This window comes from Odocoileus virginianus, chromosome 7 (genome assembly GCF_023699985.2).
Source record: "Odocoileus virginianus isolate 20LAN1187 ecotype Illinois chromosome 7, Ovbor_1.2, whole genome shotgun sequence".
Lineage (NCBI taxonomy): Eukaryota > Metazoa > Chordata > Mammalia > Artiodactyla > Cervidae > Odocoileus > Odocoileus virginianus.
Genome location: NC_069680.1, coordinates 52,509,045 through 52,517,476, shown reverse-complemented (window position 1 = coordinate 52,517,476; position 8,432 = coordinate 52,509,045). Strand labels below are relative to the sequence as shown.

The 8,432-nt window shown below is 37.2% G+C and overlaps 1 long non-coding RNA gene across 1 annotated transcript in view; it reads left to right on the top strand.

Annotated features, from left to right (window-relative positions):
- The first annotated feature begins 72 nt into the window (after positions 1-72).
- Positions 73-8,432, top strand: part of LOC139036051 (uncharacterized) — a 52,859-nt gene continuing 44,499 nt past the window's right edge. Inside the window, exon 1 of the long non-coding RNA XR_011488768.1 lies at positions 73-195. This is a non-coding gene — a long non-coding RNA (uncharacterized lncRNA). The remainder of the gene's footprint in view (positions 196-8,432) is intronic.

Sequence of the window (8,432 nt, the reverse complement as noted above, 5' to 3'; positions counted from 1 at the left end):
ATTTCCTTCTAAAGGACACAGATGACTCAGCTTTTTTTTTTTTTTTTTTAAACCTCTTTTGGGATATTTCTAGTCTGACTGTTGAAACCAGAATAAAAGTTACCATTGGGTTTTCTTGTCAAAAGAAGATTTTGTTCATCTGCAGTTACTCTGATGAATCTTCTTAACTCCACAGGGTGTCTCTATTCTCAGAAGGTACTGTTACTCATTTCAACCTTGATTTTAACTGTAAATATCTCAGTAATTGTCTCAGATTTGGGGGAGGGGTGCCAATGAGTTATCACATCCATGTAATTAAGAGTCCAAGCTCTGGAGTTAGGCTTGATTCAAACCCTAGTTCTAGAATTCAAATATGTTTTATAGTAAATACGCTGATTATATGGTCGATTTACCAGAAATCGACGTTAGAAGAACAGAACAGGGCCCCCGTGTTTGTATAAAGCTCCTGTGAAGGAAACACAGGTCAGATTACTGTTTGCTTCTCCATGTCTGCAACATGCGTGTGTATGCAGAGTACTGGGGGTTGCAGAAGTAAGTGACTTGAGGAGCAGACAGTCCTTTGGAATCAGACAAATCATTTCACACATTGTCAAGTAATTAGGAAAATCCAGGGTGTTTATGGGTGAACTTGTTTCAGGCTGACTGAGGATTGATTTAAGTAGCATCTGCTGCTAGGTCTTCATCTCCCTAATGCAACTAACTGCATTCATGTTTTGTTTTTCCGCCAGTATAATGGTATACCTGCTATGTGCCAGTACTTGCATCACTTGCATCAGTTAATCACTTGCATCATTTAAGCTTCAGAGTCAGAGCTGTAATCTGGCTTTAAAGCCTTCACCAGAATAATCTACTAGAACACTCTATTTCTGTTAAATTTCGTTGGCATGGCAACCACCAAGCAACACCATGGAAAGTGCCTTAAATCCCACAGCAGTCTGTTAGCCAGAGTGAGTGCCCAGAGCACAGGGTATATGGAGGCTAAAAATAGGCAATTTACAAAGAGGTTTCCCCTTCCCCACTAGGAGGAGTGCAACTTACTTGCTCCCTTTGGTGGAGTCAAGTCTTCCCTGGTGGCTCAGAAGTAAAGAATCCACCTGCAATACAGGAGACCTGAGTTTGATCCCTGTGTCCAGAAGATCCCCTGAAGGAGGAAATGGCAATGCAGTATCCTTGTCTGGAGAATCCCATGGACAGAGGAACTTGGGCTACAGTCCACGGGATCACAAAGAGTCAGACACAACTGAGCGACTAACACTTTGGTGGGGTCAAAAATGAGCCAATTGAGAGAGTGTGCTAATTTTCCAGTTTACAGGTATCTTCACCTCAACACCTGGACTGGAAATGTGCAGACTCAAGGTCTGACACCAGTTTCACTCCCTCATTAGCTGTGTGAGATTCAGTCCAAGAGGGGCAACATCTCTGGGCTTTAGTGCCATTACTTATAAAAGGCAGGAGCTGGAATGGACCAAGGGCTTTCCAGCGCAACAATCTTAGTTGCTAGTTCAGTTAATGTGTTTGTCATTTCCTTACTAGTGTGGATGGGGTGTCTAGCAGAAAAGGCATGGCAGGCAGGTGTGGTGGTGATAAAGTTTGTCATTTGTCAACAGGGGATTTGGCAAAAATGAGGTCATCTCTGGTAATAACAGCTGACATAAGGCGTGTTTACCACATGCTAAGGAGGGTTCTAAGTGCTTTTCACATAATATGCCATTTAACCTTCCTAACATGGCCAAGAGAGAGAAATTACTGGTATCCCTATTTCATAAGTGATAGTTTGTATACGAGTGTGTGAGTGTGCAAGCACACATGCTTAGTCGCTGAGCCATGTCTGACTCTTGGCAATCTCACGGACCTCCTCTGTCCATGGAACTCTCCAGGCAAGAATACCAGAGTGGGTTGCCATTCCATTCTCTAGGGGATCTTCCCAGCCCAGGGATCAAACATGGGTCTCCTGCATTGCAAGTGGATTCTTTACCATTTGAGCCATCAGAGAAGTCCCATAAATGAGTAAGTTGAGTCGTAAACATAATAGAATTAATACATCATATTTACACAGGTAGTAAATTATTTGGGCTTCCCAGGTGGCGGTAGTGGAAAATTATTTAGCTGGAATTTGAACACAGGCTACCTAAATTCCGAACCTATTCTTGACCATTATTCCATTGTACCCTCAGTGCTCAGACCCCCCACCAAGGGTCCTCAAAAACTAATTGTTGAATGTGCAGTGCATGACTGCTATGCTAGAAGATTCTCAGTGAGTATTATTCACAAAACTTCAAAGCCTGTTCCTTTCTCAGTAGTTTACAATATGAAAATAAACTTTTGAGACATCTCCCCTAAGAAAATGGGTGGGGGGTAGGTAGAAAACATATTGCTATGGAATAAAATATGTAGAAAAAGATACAGTTAAAATATAAGTATTGTTAGATAATGAGTTTAGATTATGTGAAAAATGAATTATGCAACTGATATTTTGTCAAAATAGGACCTGTTTTCTAGGACCTAGAATACATAGGCTGTTTTCTTCTGTTTTAATTGAAAGTTATATTTGTTTCTAGAAGCAAGAGGGGGGAAATTGGGCACTTGTATAGGCAATGGAGAACTGAATTTAAGAATAACATATAGGCTATAGAAGTAAATCTTCTGATTGGGAAGAAGGATTCCCCCCACCTGCCCCATCTCAGCCTTCCACGGCAGTACAGGAGTGATTTTCTAGGGTTAAGAGAGAGGTATTTTATCAGGTGGCTCATAGCTAAGATCATAAGGTGAGTTAAAAAGATAACTTCTTTGGAACATTGTTATTGTAAGGTGAAATTAGTGATGTACATCAGTCTCAACCTTCTAGTCTAATTCCTCTCTAAAAATGAGTTGTTAGTGTATTTTGAACTTTTTATTGGAGACAAGTATACATATAATAATTTTTCATATCATAAATGTAAATCCTAATGAATTTCACAACTAGATACATTCCTATGACCAGCATCTAGATCAGGAAACAGGGTGATTTCCTGCTTCTCAGAACACTCTTTGGTATTCCTATCAAACACCTGTGCCCTCCTCCATTCAGGTAACCATCATCCTGACTTGTATCGCAGAGGGGCTTAGGCTTGCCTCTGTGTGCTTCATGTAAATAAAATCCTATTGTATGGACCCTTTTTAGTTTTAGTAGATATTGCTTAATAGTAGTCAAAAATGTACCAATTTACAAACCTTCTAACAATGTATAAGAGTTCCAAGTGCTACATACACATCTCCTTCAACTCTTGGCATTTTCTGACTTTAGCCATTCTGGTGAGTGTAGCAGTAATCTCAAACTGTGGTTTAATTTAGAAGTTTCTGATGGCTCAGGCCTTTCAATACTGTTCATGGGGTTCTCAAGGCAAGAATACTGAAGAATGCCAAAGAAAGTTCAAACTACCGCACAATTGCACTCATCTCACATGCTAGCAAAGTAATACTCAAAATTCTCCAAGCCAGACTAACAGTATGTGAACCGTGAACTTCCAGATGTTCAAGCTGGATTTAGAAAAGGCAGAGAGGAACCGGAGATCAAATTGCCAACATCTGTTGGATCATTGAAAAAGCAAGAGAGTTTCAGAAAAACATCTGCTTTATTGACTATGCCAAAGCCATTGACTGTGTGGATAACAGCAAACTGTGGAAAATTCTTAAAGAGAAGAAATACCAGACCCCTGACCTGCCTGTTGAGACATAAGTATGCAGGTCAAAAAGAAACAGAACTAGACATGGAACAACAGACTGGTTCCAAGTCGGGAAAGGAGTACGTCAAGGCTGTATATTGTCACCGTGCTTATTTAACTTATATGCAGAGTACATCATGAGAAACGCTGGGCTGAAGGAAGCACAAGCTGGAATCAAGATTGCTGGGAGAAATATCAATAGCCTCAGATATGCAGATGACACCACCCTTATGGCAGAAAGTGAAGAAGAACTAAAGAGCCTCTTGATGAAAGAGGAGAGTGAAAAAGTTGGCTTACAGCTCAACATTCAGAAAACTAAGATCATGGCATCCGGTCACATCACTTCATGGCAAATAGATGGAGAAACAGTGGAAACAGTGACAGACTTTATTTTGGGGGGCTCCAAAATCACTGCAAATGGTGACTGCAGTTATGAACTTAAAAGACACTTGCTCCTTGGAAGAAAAGCTATGACCAACCTAGACAGCATATTAAAAAGCAGAGACATTACTTTGCCAACGAAAGTCCATCTAGTCAAAGCTATGGTTTTTCCAGTAGTCATGTATGGATGTGAGAGTTGGACTATAAAGAAAGCTGAGTACCAAAGAATTGATGCTTTTGAACTGTAGTGTTGGCGAAGACTCTTGAGAGTCCCTTGGACTGCAAGGAGATCCAACCAGTCAATCCTAAAGGAAATCAGTCCTGAATATTCATTGGAAGAACTGATGCTGAAGCTGAAACTCCAATACTTTGGCCACCTGATGTGAAGAACTGACTCATTTGTAAAGACCCTGATGCTGCGAAAGATTGAAGGCGAGAGGAAAAGGGGATGACAGAGGATGAGATGGTTGGATGCCATCACCAATTCAATGGACATGAGTCTGAGTAAACGCCAGGAGTTGGTGTTGGGCAGGGAAGCCTGGTGTACTGCAGTCCATGGGGTTGCAAAGAGTCAGACATGACTGAGCGACTGAACAGAACTGAAGGCTTATGGGATTGAAGTACCTTTTCACACGATTTTAGGATACTTGGATATCCTCTCATGACGTGTCCCGATTTTTTTTTTCAGTTTTCTCTTGGGTTGTCTGTCTTATTGATTAGTAAAAGTTTGTACACATTCTCGATATTATTCCTTTGTTAGATATGTGTGTGTGTGTGTGTGTGTGTGTGTATAGGGATGTTATTATCTGTGTTAGTGCACTTTATGTCTTGTTTAAGAAATCTCTACCTACTCCAAGATCAGAAGAATGTCTTCCTGTGTTCTCCTCTAAAAGCTTTATTGTATTTTCACATTTAGATTGGCAATCCATCTGGAATTAATTTTTGAGTAGTGGTGCGCTGCTGCTGCTGCTGCCAAGTCGCTTCAGTCGTGTCTGACTCTGTGCGACCCCATAGACATCAGCCCACCAGGCTCTGCCATCCCTGGGATTCTCCAGGCAAGAACACTGGAGTGGGTTGCCATTTCCTTCTCCAATGCATGAGAGTGAAAAGTGAAAGTGAAGTTGCTCAGTTGTGTCCGACTCTTTGCGACCCCATGGACTGCAGCCCACCAGGCTCCTTCATCCATGGGATTTTTCCAGGCAAGAGTACTGGAGTGGGGTGCCATTGCCTTCTCCTTTGAGTAATGGTATAGGAAGAGGTGTATCTATATGTAGTTTTAACATATCCTATTAGTCCAGAATCATTTATTGAGAGTACTGTTCTTTCATCCATTGCATTATTGCCTTTGTCATGAATCAGATGACCATTCATGTATAGACCTCTAAACTAGTTCAATGGTTAGTTTATATAACTTTAAGTCAATCCCATGAGGTCCTCATGAACTATAGCTTTATGATTGGTTTTGTTCTCAGGTAGAATGAATCTTCAGCTTTGCTCTTCTTCTTCACTTTCCTTAGGTATTCTTGGCCCTTTGCATTTCCATATGAATTTTAGAACCAGCTTTGTCAGCTTTCCCAAAAAATCCTGCTAGAATTTTGGTTGGGGTAGTGTTAATTTATAGATTTATTTGGGAAAAATTGACATCTTTACAATATTGAGATTTCTGAATGTTAAAAGCTTTCTGAAATGTTTATTTCTAAATGTATTTAAATATGTAGCTTCCCTCAAGGATTTTTTTGGTTTCCAGTGTGGGGGTATTATAAATATTGGGTTGGCCAAAAAGTTCATTCAGGCTTTTCATACCACCTTACAAAAACCCAAACAAACTTTTTGGCTAACCCAATATTTTATGATATTTATTTCATGAGAATTATTTTTATGTAGTCAATATATTCTATTATAAATAATATATTTTAAAATGTAATTTTCTATTTGCAAATGATATATAGAAATACAAATGATTTTTCAAGAATGACCTTTTATCCAGCAATGTTGCAGATTCAATATTAGTTCACAGAATTTATAGATTCTTTTGGATTTTCTACCATATAATCATGTTGTCTATAAATAATGACAACTTTTTTTTCTTTTCAAATTCATATATATATATACATTTATAAATATATATATACATTTATAAATAATGACAACTTTTTTCTTTTCAAATTCATATATATATACATTTATAAATATATATATATATACATTTATAAATAATGACAACTTTTTTTCTTTTCAAATTCATATATATATATATATATTCATTTACTATACCACAGTGCTGGGACCTCCAGTACAATATCAGTTATAAATAGTAAGAAAGGCATCCTTGTCTCATTCCCAAGGCTAGAAGGAAAGTTTTCAGTTTTTCACCAGTGGGTATGATGTTTGCTATTGTTGTTGTTGTTTTGGTAATATTCTTTAATTGTTTAAGAAAGTTGCCTTTTATTCCAAATTTGTGAAGGCTTTGTTTTTAAATATAAAATACATGAGGAAGAGAAAAATTTTGTCAAATTGTTTTGCTGCATCTATCAAGATGGTCATATGATCTTTTTTCTTTTATTTACATTAATATGATTGGTTTAATTTTTAAATGTTAAGCCAATATTGCATTCCTAGAATAAGCTCAACTTATTTATCACTAGATTCAGTTGTCTAATATTTTGTTAAAGATTTTTCATCTGTGTTTATGAAAGATTGGTTCTGTTAATTCTCTTTCTTGCAATGTCCTTGTCAGATTTTGGAATTCTAGTTATACTGCTCTTATAAGAGTTGCATTAGAAACAGTTGTCTTTTTGTTTTCTAGGCGAAATTGTGCAAGATTCATGGTATTTTTTTTTCCCTTCAATTTTTCTAAGAATTTACCAGTGAAACCATGTGAGCCTAGAATTTTCTTTGGGAGAGATTTTTAAATAATAGATAAAATATGGCTAAGCTAGTCAAATACTGGCTTAAACACTGAGCTAGTCACATTTTCCACTTCTGTTTTGGTAAATTATGTATATAGTTTTAGAAACTTATGCATTTCACCCAAATTGTCAAATTAATAGGTGTTAAAATATTTAATTGGGACTTCCAGGCAGTCCAGTGGCTAAGAATCTGCTGCAGTCCATGGCATCACAATAAGTCAGACACCTGAGCAACTGAAAAACAGCAAAATATATAATTACCAAGCAGTTGGCATTATGCCAGTTATATTTTGTTATTGATTTATATCTTGATTCTCTTGTGTAAAGACAACTCTGTGATCAACTGATTTTTTAAGATTTGTTGAGATTTTCTTCATGATTTTGGTAAAAAAATCCATGTTCACTTGAAAAGGTGAATTCTGTCATAGTTTAAGGCAGTATTCTATATAAACCAGTTAGGCCAAGTTAGTTAATTGGGTATTGTTTTTACAGTTTTTTTTTTGTTAGATTGTCTTATGAGCTATTAAATAAAGTATGCTGAAGTTTTTCTTTAAGAGTATGAATCTGTTCACTGAGCCTTTTCATTCTGTTCATTTCTCCCTTAATATTTGAAGCTCTGTTATGGAGTACAGAAAAACTCAGGATTGTAAATAACTTCCTGCTGAATTGATCCTTTTACAATTATGAGGTTTCTTAATTATCCTTTTTACTTTATATCTGCAAATTTGGTAATTCTTTTTGCATTAAATCTATTTTATCTGATTTTACTATAGATACACTACCTTTGTTTTGTCTATTGTTTGCATGGCATATGTTTTGTTTGTTTTTTTTTTACTGTTAACATTCCTGTATCTTTATACTTAAAGGGTGACAATTTAAACAAGATATTGTTGTTGTTTAATCCAATCTGACAACCATAAACTTTTACTTGGTGTATTTAGTTCATTTACAGTTAAAATAATAACTGACATAGTTTGATTTATATATCATGTTGCTATCTATGTTCTATTAAGGCTGTTTTGTTACTGCTTTTTTCTATTTTTCTTTCCTTCTTTAGGACTAAACTTTTAAAATTATTACTTCATTTATCCCTTCTATTATCTTGTAATTATTGGGTTGCCCAACATGTTATGGAAAATCCCAAATGAATTTTTTGGCCAACCCAATATATATATATATATTTATCATTAACCATTCATATAGTGGTCCTCCTAGATATGCAGCCCTGGTGAGGTTTAGGTACTCAGTCGTGTCTGACTCTTGGACCCCATAAACTGTAGCCTGCCAGGCTCCTCTGTCCATGGAATTTCCCAGGCATGAATCCTGGAGTGGGTAGCCATTTCCTTCCCCAGTGGATCTTCCCAACCCAGGAATTGAACGCTGGTCTTGTACATTGCAGGTGGATTCTTTACTGATTGGGCTACGAGGGAAGCACTAGCAT